The 17,598-nt window shown below is 43.3% G+C and overlaps 1 protein-coding gene across 1 annotated transcript in view; it reads left to right on the top strand.

Annotated features, from left to right (window-relative positions):
- LOC121004472 (oocyte zinc finger protein XlCOF22-like) overlaps nucleotides 1–17,598 on the top strand; it is a 1,539,666-nt gene that overhangs the window by 212,569 nt on the left and 1,309,499 nt on the right. The window lies entirely within an intron of this gene.

Raw genomic sequence — 17,598 nt, 5'->3', positions numbered from 1 at the left:
TGTTATTCTATCACACACACAGGGGGTGGGGTAGTGACCACTGAACTCCACCCTCACCCCTGTCCCTGCCTACTTACCTCGCAAGTCCTAGCGACAAGGGACAACTGGTCGACAAACTCATAGCTAGGATAGTGCAGGGAAGACAAACAACACATTAACAGAAAGGTCAAACAATCTGCGTCAAAACCAAGAGAGCAGAAAAGGTACCGGAGGAGCAAGCAGAGAATCGTCAGGACAAGCCGAAGTCAAACAAGGAGAGCACACCAAGACCGGAGGATGAGACGGACGGGAAATCGGAAGCCAAGCAGGAACAAACAAACCAGGTGAGTATCATGCAGGAAGGGCCTCAATAACAGGCAATCTGTGGCTGGTGGAGTCATGTGACAGGCAATCTGTGGCTGGTGGAGTCATGTGACGTGGCTAGTGTCACATGACTCCTGAGTTCTGATGCAGCCGAGTGTCCCCATGACAACCGGCACTCAGCTCTATTGCGGTTGTCATGGGGACGGGCGACACTGGGCGCCCCAGCCGTCCCCGCTTCCCAGAGCACCGCATCATGACAGTACCCCCCCCCTTCCTTTTACGCTGGGCCACCGGACCCAAGGCCCCAGGTGACAGCTTCTCAGGATGTTCCATATGACATTTTTTTTTTTGACAAGCCTAGTAGCGTGAACATCCTTAGCTGGTACCCAGGACCTTTCTTCCAGTCCATAGTCTTTCCAGTGTACCAGATACTGTAAGGAGTTGCGGACTCTCCTAACATCCAAAAATTTTTAAACCACAAATTCCTCAGAATTAATTACCAGTACTGGCGGCGGAGCGGGCTGTGAAGGAACCACAGGAGTAACATGTCTTTTCAGTAGAGATTTATGGAAGACATCATGGATGTGGAACGAATCAGGTAACCTTAATCTAAACGACACTGGATTGATTACCTCCGTAATCTCGTATGGACCTATAAAATGAGGTGCGAACTTTTTGGAGGTCACCTTAAGAGCAGTTACACCTGATCCCCAACCTGAAAATCCATCCCTAGAATGTCTCTTATTAGCTTTGATTTTTTGATTATTTTGAGCCTTCTCTAGGTTTGACTGAACCCGGGCCCAAACTGTGCACAACCAAGAGAGCAGAAAAGGTACCAGAGGAGCAAGCAGAGCATCGTCAGGACAAGCCGAAGTCAAACCAAGAGAGCACGCCAAGACCGGAGGATGAAACGGATGGGAAATCGGAAGCCAAGCTGGAGCAAACAAACCAGGTGAGTATCATGCATGTGACGTGGCTAGTGTCACATGACTCCTGAGTTCTGATGCAGCCGAGCGCCGAGTGATCAGCTCGGCACTCAGCCCTATTGCTGTTGTCATGGGAACAGGCGACGCCAGGCCCGCTCATGACGAGAGCGCGCCCCGGCCGCCCGCTTTCCAGAACTCTGCATCGTGACAACAAGTGTCAGGGATTAGGATAATCATACGGCCTATGAGGAATAGACACATGGCACTCTGTGATTGGCTAGCAGTTGTTTAAGAGGTGATCTCCCTGGCTGGTCAGTGCCCACTGTTGTTTTGACAAATCGGGTGTGTGTTGCTGTTCACATTCTTCCAGACTACCTATGCATGACCCCTGACTTCCTCAATCCATCTCTAGAGACTGCCTGTGGGAAACTTCTATGCGGAACAGTTTGTCTCGTGTTGGACCTCGGATCGGACCCTGGAAATGTCTCATCCCTAGGGACTATTTCTGTGCATATGAATTTTGGCCTGGTCTGGCTGTCCCTTGTGAGTTTTCCTGCACAAGTTATTATTTGGATTGATTACCTGCATATGATTTCTGGTCTGTACTGTACTCCCTTCATTTAATAAATCCACCATTGTTTAAACTCTGTCTGGTTGTTTGGGGTTCTGCACCATTACAGTGTGTGACTTTAGATTATGTGACTGGAGATTCAGGGACTTTAAAAGAGGACTACAGTAAGTTAGATTCTTATCACTGCACTATATTGTATTTTTCTATTTTCTTGCATAACCCCCACTTAGTATGGGTTCCATTATTGACAGCGCAGTCCAGTGCACATCTTGTCTAATGTATGCAATCCTGGAACAGCCGTTTCAGGATGCATATCTTTGTTCAAAATGTGAGCAAATTGCCTGTTTGGAATCGCACATTGTGTATCTAACCGGGCGAGTTTCAACACTGAGAAGCATTGACAATTTGGAAAAGAGTTTGCTGCTCACTGAGCAAGCACTCTATAGGGTAGATGTGGGGGAGGGTGGTAGCGAGGAGGCTCAGTAAAGTGAGGTAGCTAGCTGGATAACAGTTAGAAAGCGGGGTAGAGGGAAGAGTGCCAGGGAGGCTAGCCCTGATCTGACACACCCCAACAAGTTTGCACGGTTGGCAGATAAGCCTTCCTCTGCCAGTCAGGGGAATAGAGGAAATAGAGAAAAAAGATATACCTGATGGCGCCAAACTACTAGCGGATAAAATAGCTGTATGATAAAATCATATGTAAATAGATGCCCCTTACCAATAAATAGTAAGATAATCAATAATCGGTGACCAAATGGTAGAACTATCCACCACCCGGTTCCATTGTCCAATCTAATATAGCATACATAAAACCATGTCAATTACTAAAAACATATAAGATAGGTGGGAAACACCACACTCACTTCACCAGGGAGGGGTGCTGTGGGATAAAGCTCAAGACACCCACAACAATCTCCTCCCTCGCCTGGCTCGCTCGTAGGGTTAGTGGAATATACGGCAGTCCAACGCACTGTACTTCTGGTATAATCCTTTAATAAGATACGTCAGGTGTAGCTCAACGTGTTTTGGGGGATAACGGACCCCTTCCTCAGGATCAAGGTTCAGTAAAAGTATTAACAGAATAAATTATTTTAGGAACAGACACTTACATATAGCATGTGGCTGTTTTTCAAAACAAATGGCGCTTTTGGCGCCAAGAGATGCGTCATTGTCACTTCCGGTCCCGGAAGTGACGTCACCATTGGAAAGACAAATTATCCTAATCAAAATACAGAAACACATAAATAGTTACATAGAAAGGATATATATATTAATTGTTAAGAGCCCTGGTCCTAATAAAAAGGGAACTGGAATGAACAAAGGAGGCAGAGAGTATTAGCCGTACTCGCGCCGGCCAACAGTAGCCGAACTTCCGGTCTGTGGAACGCATAGACCGGAAGTATGTCTGGATGCATTCCACATCGGAGGATGTAACGTTTCCGGTGTGTGACACGCATCGGCTTTAAAAGGGGCAGGGTAATCCAGAAGTTCCTGTAGGTGGAACGCTACTGAATAAAACACTTGTATACTCTATAGCGCAAAAAGAATTATTAGGAACACCATACTAATACGTGTGTTGGACCCCCTTTTGCCTTCAGAACTGCCTTAATTCTACGTGGCATTGATTCAACAAGGTGCTGATAGCATTCTTTAGAAATGTTGGCCCATATTGATAGGATAGCATCTTGCAGTTGATGGAGATTTGAGGGATGCACATCCAGGGCACGAAGCTCTATTGGGTTGAGATCTGGTGACTGTGGGGGCCATTTTAGTACAGTGAACTCATTGTCATGTTCAAGAAACCAATTTGAAATGATTCGAGCTTTGTGACATGGCGCATTATCCTGCTGGAAGTAGCCATCAGAGGATGGATACATGTTCTCATTCTGTTTACGCCAAATTCGGACTCTACCATTTGAATGTCTCAACAGAAATCGAGACTCATCAGACCAGGCAACATTTTTCCAGTCTTCACCAGTCCAATTTTGGTGAGCTCGTGCAAATTGTAGCCTCTTTTTCCTATTTGTAGTGGAGATGAGTGGTACCTGGTGGGGTCTTCTGCTGTTGTAGCCCATCCGCCTCAAGGTTGTGCGTGTTGTGGCTTCACAAATGCTTTGCTGCATACCTCGGTTGTAACGAGTGGTTATTTCACTCAACATTGCTCTTCTATCAGCTTGAATCAGTCGGCCCATTCTCCTCTGACCTCTAGCATCCACAAGGCATTTTTGCCCACAGGACTGCCGCATACTGGATGTTTTTCCCTTTTCACACCATTCTTTGTAAACCTTAGAAATGGTTGTGCGTGAAAATCCCAGTAACTGAGCAGATTGTGAAATACTCAGACCGGCCCGTCTGGCACCAACAACCATGCCACACTCAAAATAGCTTAAATCACCTTTCTTTCCCATTCTGACATTCAGTTTGGAGTTCAGGAGATTGTCTTGACCAGGACCACACCCCTAAATGCATTGAAGCAACTGCCATGTGATTGGTTGACTAGATAATTGCATTAATGAGAAATAGAACAGGTGTTCCTAATAATTCTTTAGGTGAGTGTATATATTTGCTCTGCTGCTCCAAATTAGCCTAATCCTAGGATTTTACATGCATGGGAGAAACAAACACTGACATCAGAATATGGTCAAAGAGGTTTTTCATTTATTACAGGAAGTAAAGCAGTTTATATAACAAGAAAGGGCTTTCCTCCACTGAGGCTCATACATTGTTTCATTGGCTAAAATATAAAAACAAGAAAAGAGATAACATTTAGCATCTGCGTGAGCTGTAATGAAGAATCATATCCACATCTCTATCACCCCCATGGCCAAACACCACCCCTCGGGAGGTAGAGCAGTAGGTCCAGAAGATCCCAGCTGGATTCCCAGATATGTAGGACTCTGTCCAGAAATAGTTCTTTGAATCAATGGGGTTCCCTTTGTTGCCTTATTGGACACCGGGTCTCAAGTCACAACTATCCGACAGACTGCACTTGAGAAATACTGGGTCCATAACCAGCTGACACAGCCAGCAGAATCCTGGCGGAGCATTATAGCCAGCAACGGCAAACCCATGTCAGTGCATGGTTACTGGGAGCCAACTCTTCAAGTGGGAGGAACCACACTACCCAAACAAGGTATCATTGTTATGCAAGTCAGGGAAGATAACAACCCTCCTAGGAATGAACATCCTTTGGAACTGGTATACTGAAATGCTTGATGCTTTAAACAAGTCCATGCCTTCCGCTTCAGCTGCCTCCAAAAAGCTGATACAACAGACCATCCGTGTATTAAGTTCACAACAGAAATTTGATAATGAGAAAGGAGAGATTTGCCATGCTCGCATCAAAGGTAACCAACCAGGGATCCTGAAACCCAATACTGAAACACTCCTATGGTGCCGAGCTGCTCTTGGAATACAAGGTCAAGACTACCAGACCCTGGTAGATCCCATAAACCTGGAAGACCATCCTCTAGTCCGAGCTGCAAGAAGCCTAGTGACCGTTTCCCAAGGTAAAGTGCCAATTCGTCTCCTAAACTTAGGTAGTATAACTTGACCAAGCACTACCCTGTTGCGCAGCTGTTCCACGTTACTTTTCAAGATGTTATTAGTGTACCAGCAGCTACAATTGGACATTCTGCTAAGAAGCTGAATACTCAGGATACTACTCCAAATACATTATGGTGGAAAGAACTACATGTGGGAGATACTTCTACACCTGAGGAACAAAATGAAGGAGTCTTAAATGTCATGAAACATCATCAAGCCTTCAGTAAACATCCTTCAGATTATGGAGAGGTCAGTGTAATCAAGCACACAATCCCTACCGGTTCACACCCTCCAATTAAAGAAAGGTACCGGCCTATACCACCAACTATGTATCAGTCTGTGAAAAAGATGATCCAGGAGATGAAGGATTCAAAAATCATCAAAGATAGCCATAGTCCTTGGGCTGCACCTCTAGTTCTTGTCAGGAAGAAAGATGGTAACATTCGATTCTGTGTAGACTAATAGAAGATTAATCAAATTACCCACAAGGATGCCTATCCTTTACCAAGAATCAAAGAGTCTTTGACAGCTTTAGGATCCTCAGCTTATTTTTCTACTCTGGATTTAAACAGTGGGTACTGGCAGCTACCCATGGCTCCTAAAGATCGTGAAAAAACACCTATGGGCCTATTTAACTACATGCCTTTTGGACTTTGCAATGTACCTGGAACTTTCCAAAGAATAATGGAATGCTGCTTAGGCCACAAGAACTTTGAAACTGTCTTTCTATACTTGGATGATTTGATCATCTACTCTAAATCCTATGAAGACCTCTTAAAACATCTTGCCAAAGTTTTTCAAGTCCTCATCAAGCACAGACTCAAGATCAAACCCTCTAAGTGCTACCTACTAAAACCAGAAGTCAAGTACCTGGGACATATTGTCAGTTCTGAAGGTGTCAAGCCTGATCCAGAGAAGATAGTTGCAGTCCAGAATTGGCCCACTCCTACCACAGTAAAAGAGGTGAAAAGTTTTCTTAGTTTTGCAGTATACTACAGACGCTTCATCCCTCACTTTGCCCAGATTGCTGAATCGATAGAAGAACTTCTGAGAGGACATTCCAAGTAGTACCAGAAAGCCCAGATACCAATCGAATGGAATGAAGACAGAGAAATCGCTTTCCAACTCCTGAAAAAGAAGTTGACTGAACCACCTGTCTTAGGCTATCCAGATTACCAACAGCCATTCCATCTCTACACCAATTCTAGTAAGAAATGCCTGGGAGCTGTCCTGTCCCAACTGCAAGAAGGTAAGGAGAGTGTGATTGCTTATGCCAGCAGATCTCTTAAAGGTGCCAATCCTTCAAGCTGGAATTCCTCGCACTCGTGTGGGCTGTTACTGAGAAGTTTAAAGACTACCTCGCAGCAACACCATTTGTGACCTATACTGATAACAAGCCGCTGGGTCACCTCAACACAGCCAAGTTAGGAGCCTTAGAACAAAGATGGGCCTCATGTCTTGCCAACTTTGTGGTCAAGTACAGAACAGGCAAGTCAAATGAAAACACAGATGCCTTATCCTGTCTGCTTACCAGAGAAGACCCTACTGAACAGGAAGACATATGGGAAGAAGTAGAGATGCCAGCTTTTTACAAACAATTTGCTCAACAAGATGTTATCACCATCAAAGACAAAGGTAAAGAAGTCCTCAGTTTCCAACAGCAGAGAAATAAAGAACCACAAGTTGAGAAAGAAAGTTAGATAAAATTGCAAGCAGAGAGTCTAGTATTAGGTGAGCTACAAGATTTCTTCACTAGTGGAAGAACACCAAAAAGAATCCGCAGAAAAAATGCAGATCTAGAGCTACTCAAGCTATGAAGACACAGAAAAAGCTACTGTTCATGCAAAATGGACTAATATTAAGGAGAACCCTAGATCCCCTCACCAATGATCGGCTGCATTAAATTATAGTACCACGCCGAGATGCCAGAATTGTCCTCGAAATGTACCACGATAGGTCAGGACTAGAGATAACCGAATCGAAGCTGACAAAGTGGAATTCGACCCGAATTTCAGGAATTATTTGATTCGCAACGAATCCAAATTTCCTTACGCTTCGTGGTAACGAATCACATTTTTCCTAAAATGGCTGCTGCACATGTGAAGACATGGAGCAAGAAACTCTGGGAAGGCGAGATCACCCATAATGCCATGCATGAAGCCAATCAGCAGCCAGCCAGCCCTGTGATGACACAGCCTTATAAATAACCTCAGTCATTTTGGATTCTGCCATTTTCCAGTGTACTTAGTGCAGGAAGAGAAGTCAGCAGGCGCTAGGGACAGTGCTAGGAAAGACTTCATTGTGCTAAAAAAAAATTATAAGTTCAGGGAAAGAGCATTAGAAGTGTAGGGAAAGGATAGGGAGGAATTATTCCACGGTATTGAAGCAGAACAGGGTTTAGTAGGGGTGTTTACAGCCTGGATAATAGGAACAATCCTATTACACCTTGCTGCACTGACTGGGGATCCAAATTGTCATTATACTGCTGCTCATTTCAGGTTTGCAATACCTCTGTAATTCCAGCAAACCGTTCTTGTTATTGGGGTCTTATTTGCCCTTGTGTGGTGCAGTTATATGTCTCTAATGTCCTTTTTGGCGTGTATTCGTGGCAAAAAATATATATATTTGCCGTTCAGCAGTGCAGTTATATGTTCTAAAGCCTTTTGTGGCATGTATAAGTGGAAAACAACAAAGGCCTATTTGCCGTTCAGCGGTGCAGTTATATGTTCTAAAGCCCTTTTTGGCGTAAATTAGTGGCAAAAAAATATATATATTTGCTGTTCGCAATTAACCTCTCAGTCTCTAGTTTGGCTGCTTTTATTTATTTTTTAACATATTGTTTTTTTTCCTTATTGTTTTTTAGTGCTTCCTCGCTACCCTCCTGTTTAGTGATTTAAATGCTTTCTTTTTGTCATTTATTGCTTTATTTACTATTCTATTTATCCACATCGTTTTTTCTTGTTCCTTAAAGGATAACTGTCACACTTAGACTCTAATTTCAATTTTGATATATGTAGTTACTAATAACATGATATTCCAGAATTAGTTACTATTAGACTGACTTACCCCATATTTAATAAGATTCAGCCCTTAGCAACCAGTCTGCATAAAACTGCAATTTCACTATTCAGTTAAGATGGCCGCCACTGCCCTCACCCTGAGGCTAATCCCGCCTGCCCTCACTAGCCAGTAACAATAGCCCCCCAAAAGTGTCAGCAACCAGAGCCCTCCCCCTAAAGGGTTAATCTCCTGCAGCACAAAGGGGTCCTCTTACCACATGTTGCTTTCATTTATACACTGAGCAGACGGCAGATCTCCCTTCCCTGTTGTGCGCTGATTCAACTCTGCATTCTCCAGCTCTGCTGAGTGAGGGAGCGTCTGCCAAGCGCAGGGACAGGGAGAAGTGCACACAGCCCAGGCACTTTTATCAGCTGCTGGGGAGGACCTGGCTTTAATCATTTACTTACAGTCCCTGGCTGTCAGTAATCTGACCTTGCACGCAGCCTGCTTCTGCGTCCTCCATCCTTCAACAGATAGACGGACCATGCCTAGCAACCCTATTTTAAGCATAGGTAAAAGTAGGCAGTACAGGGAACTAAACTGTGGAATTAAGGGGTAATTGAATACACAGTGAAAAGTTGAAATAGGGTCACCAAGGAGATATTAATGACCAAAATCCAATACTCCAAAAAAAAAAGTTATCCTTTAACCTTTTATTCCCATAAGGTATGTACCTCTCACAATAAGAGTTTAGTTTTAAAAATATTCTATTTTGTGGCTGTATTTTTTTTTTTAGGACTTTGTCCTCTTTTAGTTGGCAAAATGTAGCTTTTTTGAAGTTTGGTATTTTTGTTCCTCCCTGAACAAACATTCTTTTGAATGACAAAATTTCTAGGTGTCCCCCGACCTGCACATCTGTTGTTCTGTCAGGCCTATTGGTTAATACTAAGTCCATTATGGCCGTCCCTATAGTCGGGTTCTGAACCAGTTGGGAGAGGTAATTGTCTTTGGTTATTGCCAAGAACCTGTTTCCTTTATGAACTTTATGTACAGGTTTCAGTTTCCCAGTCAATATCTTTGCTTTTACATCTTACACCTGACAAGAGCTTTTGGATATAGGATTACACAACTCCGACAGTTTTATTATCAACCTTCGACTCATTCCTGAAATAAGAAGAACATCCGACCATTCGCAGGCTATTCGGCCGACCGAAAGTGCTCGAAGACAGCGCAGGGAACGCAAACAAACGCGGTGGACTAACAGCTAAGCTAAGGCTAACACCGCACCGGCTTTCTTTACCCAGCATTGCTAATGTGCGGACCCTGGTGAATAAAATGGATGAGTTACGAGTTTGGATCACTGACAATAGGATACGTATGGATTGTAATGTCATGATACTGACGGAAACATGGCTACATAGCGGAATATCTGACAATGCTATCGAGCTAGTTAGACGCTATATTCTCCGGGCGGACACAATAGCAGATGATTCCGATAAGACAAGAGGCGGAGGACAGTGCATTTATGTTAACAAGGCTTGGTGTACGAACTCTGCCATTGTTGGACAACATTGCTCAGCTGACCTAGAGTATCTCATGGTTAAGTGTAGACCGTTCTATCTGCCGAGGGAGTTCACCTCCACTATAATAACAGCTGCATATATCCCACCGGATGCTAATGCCAAGCTTGCTATGAATGAACTTCATGCGGTTATCAGCAAACACCAGTCTGCACACCCTGAGGCTGCATTTAATGTAATGGGTGACTTCAACCACTCTAACCTAAAGTCAGTGCTACCTAAATTTCATCAACATGTCTCCTGCCATACCATAGGAGATAAAACCTTGAACCATGTCTATACAAACATTGTTCGAGCCTACAAGGAAATGCCCCTCCCCCACTTGGGACAGTCTGATCACCTTTCTTTGTTTCTCACCCCCAAGTATTCACCGCTTATCAACCATGTGAAACCATCAGTGAAGACAAAGTGTGGCCAGTGGGGGTAGATTCTGTACTCCAGAACAGGTTTAAAGACACGGACTGGAGCATATTTGCCTATCAGGCCACCTGTCGCCCTCACACTAACATCGACTCTTATACGTACTCAGTATTGGAATATATCAATGCTACTATTGGTTTATGTTGTTAGATAACCTTTCACTCCCTAATGAGGCCCCTATGAATACTCTGAAAATTTCTGATTCCTTTGAGTATTTAGGTATTATAATCTCTCCTAGGGTGGAAGACTTTATTTCGCTTAATCTGATTCCACTGATAAATAAGCTGAGGTCCAAAATAACAACATGGCTCCGTTTATCTCTGTCGAAGGCTGATAGGGTATCTCTGGTTAAGATTGTGATCCTTCCCCAGATATTATATGTCTTTAAGAATTCTCCAGTTTGGATTGGGGATAGATTTTTTTAATTGATAGAAAGAATTATTAGGGACTTATTATGGGGGCGAAAAACGTGTAGGACTCAAATTAGATTATTGGTATAAACCCTTGGAGAGAGGAGGATTTAATCTCCCTTCCTTCGAGGCTATTTTTTGGCCGCTCAGTTTTGTTTTCTTCGCGAGTGGATGGATAGTCCACTCTGCAAGCACTTAGTGAATAGATCTCCTTTTGATAATATTTTTACACTGCTGGAGTTGGATCAACTGACCGACCCCGACAGAGAATTAAAATCCGCCAGGAATTTGTTTATGAAATCATGGTATTTGATTAGACTTTGGTACGGGGTGAAAGGGTCAATTGGATGTACTCCGCTGTGGTACAATAAGCACTTACAAACTTTAGCTGAATTAAGTAAAGATTTATATTGGCAAAAAGGTAATATTTTTTATTGGACACAGGTAGTAGGAAGTGGGGATATTGTTTTCGTTCACGGTATTATCCCAAAGACAAAAATCACAGAAATGATCATGGTTTCGGTATTTACAGTTAAAATCGGCACTGTTGAGTATTAAAGAAAAAGATAGGTTGCAAATTCACACTTGTACACAATTTACCGAATTGATAGAGAATTTGGGGCAAAAGATGAAGATTTCTCAACTTTATAAAAGTTTAATTACAGCACGATTTGGTGGTATCTGGTCCCCGGGTCAGAGGGCTTGGCAAAAAGAATGCTTAATGACACACTTGGAGGATCAGGAGAAGTTAGCTCAGGACTTAAAACTGGTATCACATAATTTCAATCACGTTTTGGTGCAGTTTAATATTTTACATAGACTTTATGTCACTCCTTCCTGGCTTAATAAATGTGGTATTAGGGATCATTCTAATTGTCCTAGGTGTGATGTTTCTGAGGCAGATTATTTGCATATGTTCTGGTCTTGTCCAGAGCTGAAACAATATTGGGAGGCTATTCACAACTATATAGAGAAAAAACTGAACGTTCGGATTCCTTTTATTGCTGAATGTTGGGTATTGGGGGATCTTGCCAAGGTGGGTTGTCACCAATATAAAAATAATCTTTTGTTTAAGAAAATGTTTTTGGCAAGACTCCTAATAGCACGCTCTTGGTTTGCGCAAGATGCCCCTAGTATTAACACATGGTTAAACTTGGTGAAGACCAATAAGAGATACGAACATATTTTGTATAAGCAAAGAGATATAGAGAAAAAATGGAGCAGAATTTGGGGAGAATGGAACCCATAGAGCTCTCTCCACTCTCCATCTCTTCCTCCACCATTCCTCGGTCATGTTACGGAGGGCTGGTGGAGAAGTAGGACACATCATGGGATGGGAGGGGGAGGGAATTGGCGTGGGGTGGGTTTTACTTTGGAAAATGATGCTAATGTTATAAATTGTTTGTTAATATTGAATTAATAATAAAGAAAATAATTTATAAAAAAATTAAAAAATGCTTCTATTGAAAATGTTACCACAGAAAAGCCGATTGCAATGTACCCAAATCAGAAACCATGAATGAACAAGGTAGTGCGGCTTCTACTAAAGGCATGTAACAATGCCTTCAGATCTGGTGACGCTCAGGCCTATAGTACGTCCAGGGAAGACCTGAAGAGGGGCATCAAGGAGGCCAAGCACAGCTACAAGCTGAAGGTGGAGGAACACTTTGTCAACTCTGACCCACGGTGCAAGTGGCTGGGCATTCAGGCCATCTATGACTATAAGTCTAGTAATTATACACAGACAGCCATGGATGTGTCCTCCCTCAATGAGCTAAAGGACTTTTAGGCTCGTTTTGACAAGGACAACAAGGAATGACTGGCACATCTTCACTTTCACCTTTACAGATGTTTATAACGCACTGAGCAGTATCAACGCTCGCAAGGCTGCTGGCCCTGACGGCATTCCTGGATGTGTGCTTCGAGCATGTGCTGAGCAGCTTGCAGGGGTCTTCACTGACATTTTCAATCTGTCGCTTGCCCAGGCAGTAGTACCAGCGTGCTTCAAGACCACCTCTATTGTGCCAGTACGGAAACATTCATCACCAACGTGGCTGAACGACTACCGACCTGTAGCACTCACTCCTATAAGTAGGAAGTACTTTGAGCGACTGGTCCTGGCACACCTCACGTTATGCTTGCCCCCCACACTGGATCCTCACCAATTTGCCTATCGAAGAAATAGGAGTACAGAGGATGCTGTATCTACTGCGCTTCACTGTGCACTCTCACATCTGGACAACAAGAATACTTATGTAAGAATGCGGTTTGTTGACTTCAGCTCAGCATTCAATACATTACTGGATCATGGACTTTCTGACCAACAGACCCCAGCAGGAAATAACTGCTCCACCACCATCACACTCAACACTAACACTCCTCAGGGCTGTGTGCCGAGCCCGTTCCTCTACTTCTTTTTCACCTATGACTGCAGGTCTAGGAATGGATCCAACTCCATCATCAGGTTTGCAGATGACATCACGGTGATCGGTCTCATCAGTGACAACGATGAGTCTGACTACAGGGAGAAGGTAAAGCACCTGTGTGGTGGGCGGACAATAACCTGCTCCTGAACACCAGCAAAACAAAAAAGCTTATTGTGGACTTCAGGAGAGAGCTGTGAATAATGTACAGTGCAGAGCTGTGTGTGTAATGTACAGTGCAAAGCTGTGTGTGTATAATGTACAGTGCAGAGCTGTGAGTGTATAATGTACAGTGCAGAGCTGTGTGTAATGTACAGTGCAGAGCTGTGTGTATAATGTACAGTGCAGAGCTGTGTGTATAATGTACAGTGCAGAGCTGTGTGTGTATAATGTACAGTGCAGAGCTGTGAGTGTATAATGTACAGTGCAGAGCTGTGTGTAATGTACAGTGCAGAGCTGTGTGTATAATGTACAGTGCAGAGCTGTGTGTATAATGTACAGTGCAGAGCTGTGTGTGTATAATGTACAGTGCAGAGCTGTGTGTATAAAGTACAGTGCAGAGCTGTGTGTGTGTAATGTACAGTGCAGAGCTGTGTGTGTCTAATGTACAGTGCAGAGCTGTGTGTATAATGTACAGTGCAGAGCTGTGTGTATAATGTACAGTGCAGAGCTGTGTGTATAATGTACAGTGCAGAGCTGTGTGTGTATAATGTACAGTGCAGAGCTGTGTGTGTATAATGTACGGTGCAGAGCTGTGTGTGTAATGTACAGTGCAGAGCTGTGTGTGTCTAATGTACAGTGCAGAGCTGTGTGTATAATGTACAGTGCAGAGCTGTGTGTGTATAATGTACAGTGCAGAGCTGTGAGTGTATAATGTACAGTGCAGAGCTGTGTGTAATGTACAGTGCAGAGCTGTGTGTATAATGTACAGTGCAGAGCTGTGTGTATAATGTACAGTGCAGAGCTGTGTGTGTATAATGTACAGTGCAGAGCTGTGTGTATAAAGTACAGTGCAGAGCTGTGTGTGTGTAATGTACAGTGCAGAGCTGTGTGTGTCTAATGTACAGTGCAGAGCTGTGTGTATAATGTACAGTGCAGAGCTGTGTGTATAATGTACAGTGCAGAGCTGTGTGTATAATGTACAGTGCAGAGCTGTGTGTGTATAATGTACAGTGCAGAGCTGTGTGTGTATAATGTACGGTGCAGAGCTGTGTGTGTAATGTACAGTGCAGAGCTGTGTGTGTATAATGTACAGTGCAGAGCTGTGTGTATAATGTACAGTGCAGAGCTGTGTGTGTCTAATGTACAGTGCAGAGCTGTGTGTATAATGTACAGTGCAGAGCTGTGTGTATAATGTACAGTGCAGAGCTGTGTGTATAATGTACAGTGCAGAGCTGTGTGTGTATAATGTACAGTGCAGAGCTGTGTGTGTATAATGTACGGTGCAGAGCTGTGTGTGTAATGTACAGTGCAGAGCTGTGTGTGTATAATGTACAGTGCAGAGCTGTGTGTATAATGTACAGTGCAGAGCTGTGTGTGTATAATGTACAGTGCAGAGCTGTGTGTGTATAATGTACAGTGCAGAGATGTGTGTATATAATGTACAGTGCAGAACTGTGTGTGTATAATGTGCAGAGCTGTGTGTATATAATGTACGGTGCAGAGCTGTGTGTATATAATGTACGGTGCAGAGCTGTGTGTATAATGTACAGTGCAGAGCTGTGTGTATAATGTACAGTGCAGAGCTGTGTGTGTATAATGTACAGTGCAGGGCTGTGTGTATAATGTACAGTGCAGGGCTGTGTGTGTATAATGTACGGTGCAGAGCTGTGTGTGTATAATGTACGGTGCAGAGCTGTGTGTGTATAATGTATGGTGCAGAGCTGTGTGTGTATAATGTACAGTGCAGAGCTGTGTGTGTATAATGTACAGTGCAGAGCTGTGTGTATATAATGTACAGTGTAGAGCTGTGTGTATATAATGTACAGTGCAGAGCTGTGTGTATAATGTACAGTGCAGAGCCGTGTGTATATAATGTACGGTGCAGAGCCATGTGTATAATGTACAGTGCAGAGCTGTGTGTATAATGTACAGTGCAGAGCCGTGTGTATATAATGTACGGTGCAGAGCCATGTGTATAATGTACAGTGCAGAGCTGTGTGTGTAATGTACAGTGCAGAGCTGTGTGTGTATAATGTACAGTGCAGAGCTGTGTATATAATGTACATTGCAGAGCTGTGTATATAATGTACAGTGCAGAGCTGTGTGTATATAATGTACAGTGCAGAGCTGTGTGTGTATAATGTACAGTGCAGAGCTGTGTGTGTATAATGTACAGTGCAGAGCTATGTGTATAATGTACAGTGCAGAGCTGTGTGTGTATAATGTACAGTGCAGAGCTGTGTGTGTATAATGTACAGTGCAGAGCTGTGTGTATATAATGTACAGTGCAGAGCTGTGTGTGTATAATGTACAGTGCAGAGCTGTGTGTGTATAATGTACAGTGCAGAGATGTGTGTATATAATGTACAGTGCAGAACTGTGTGTGTATAATGTGCAGAGCTGTGTGTATATAATGTACGGTGCAGAGCTGTGTGTATATAATGTACGGTGCAGAGCTGTGTGTATAATGTACAGTGCAGAGCTGTGTGTATAATGTACAGTGCAGAGCTGTGTGTGTATAATGTACAGTGCAGGGCTGTGTGTATAATGTACAGTGCAGGGCTGTGTGTGTATAATGTACGGTGCAGAGCTGTGTGTGTATAATGTACGGTGCAGAGCTGTGTGTGTATAATGTACGGTGCAGAGCTGTGTGTGTATAATGTACAGTGCAGAGCTGTGTGTATAATGTACAGTGCAGAGCTGTGTGTGTATAATGTACAGTGCAGAGCTGTGTGTATAATGTACAGTGCAGAGCTGTGTGTGTATAATGTACAGTGCAGAGCTGTGTGTATATAATGTACAGTGTAGAGCTGTGTGTATATAATGTACAGTGCAGAGCTGTGTGTATAATGTACAGTGCAGAGCCGTGTGTATATAATGTACGGTGCAGAGCCATGTGTATAATGTACAGTGCAGAGCTGTGTGTGTGATGTACAGTGCAGAGCTGTGTGTGTATAATGTACAGTGCAGAGCTGTGTATATAATGTACATTGCAGAGCTGTGTATATAATGTACAGTGCAGAGCTGTGTGTATATAATGTACAGTGCAGAGCTGTGTGTGTATAATGTACAGTGCAGAGCTGTGTGTGTATAATGTACAGTGCAGAGCTGTGTGTGTATAATGTACAGTGCAGAGCTGTGTGTATATAATGTACAGTGCAGAGCTGTGTGTATAATGTACAGTGCAGAGCTGTGTGTATAATGTACGGTGCAGAGCTGTGTGTGTATAATGTACAGTGCAGAGCTGTGTGTATAATGTACAGTGCAGAGCTGTGTGTATAATGTCCAGTACAGAGCTGTGTGTGTATAATGTACAGTGCAGAGATGTGTGTATAATGTACAGTGCAGAGCTGTGTGTGTATAATGTACAGTGCAGAGCTGTGTGTATAATGTACAGTGCAGAGCTATGTGTAAATAATGAACAGTGCAGAGCTGTGTGTGTATAATGTACAGTGCAGAGCTGTGTGTGTATAATGTACAGTGCAGAGCTGTGTGTATAATGTACAGTGTAGAGCTGTGTGTATATAATGTACAGTGCAGAGTTGTGTTTGTATAATGTACAGTGCAGAGCTGTGTGTATATAATGTACAGTGCAGAGCTGTGTGTGTATAATGTACAGTGCAGAGCTGTGTGTGTATAATGTACAGTGCAGAGCTGTGTGTATAATGTACAGTGCAGAGCTGTGTATATAATGTACAGTGCAGAGCTGTGTGTATATAATGTACAGTGCAGAGTTGTGTGTGTATAATGTACAGTGCAGAGCTGTGTGTATATAATGTACAGTGCAGACTGTGTATATAATGTACAGTGCAAAGCTGTGTGTATAATGTACAGTGCAGAGCTGTGTATAATGTACAGTGCAGAGCTGTGTGTATAATGTACAGTGTAGAGATGTGTGTGTATAATGTACAGTGCAGAGCTGTGTGTATATAATGTACGGTGCAGAGCTGTGTGTGTATAATGTACAGTGCAGAGCTGTGTGTATAATGTACAGTGCAGAGCTGTGTGTATAATGTACAGTGCAGAGCTGTGTGTATAATGTACGGTGCAGAGCTGTGTGTGTATGATGTACAGTGCAGAGCTGTGTGTATATAATGTACAGTGCAGAGCTGTGTGTGTAATGTACAGTGCAGGGCTGTGTGTGTAATGTACAGTGCAGAGCTGTGTGTAATGTACAGTGCAGAGCTGTGTGTATAATGTACAGTGCAGAGCTGTGTGTATAATGTACGGTGCAGAGCTGTGTGTATATAATGTACA

The sequence above is a fragment of the Bufo bufo genome, chromosome 6, assembly GCF_905171765.1.
Source record: "Bufo bufo chromosome 6, aBufBuf1.1, whole genome shotgun sequence".
NCBI lineage: Eukaryota > Metazoa > Chordata > Amphibia > Anura > Bufonidae > Bufo > Bufo bufo.
This window is presented reverse-complemented; position numbering and strand designations above follow the sequence as displayed.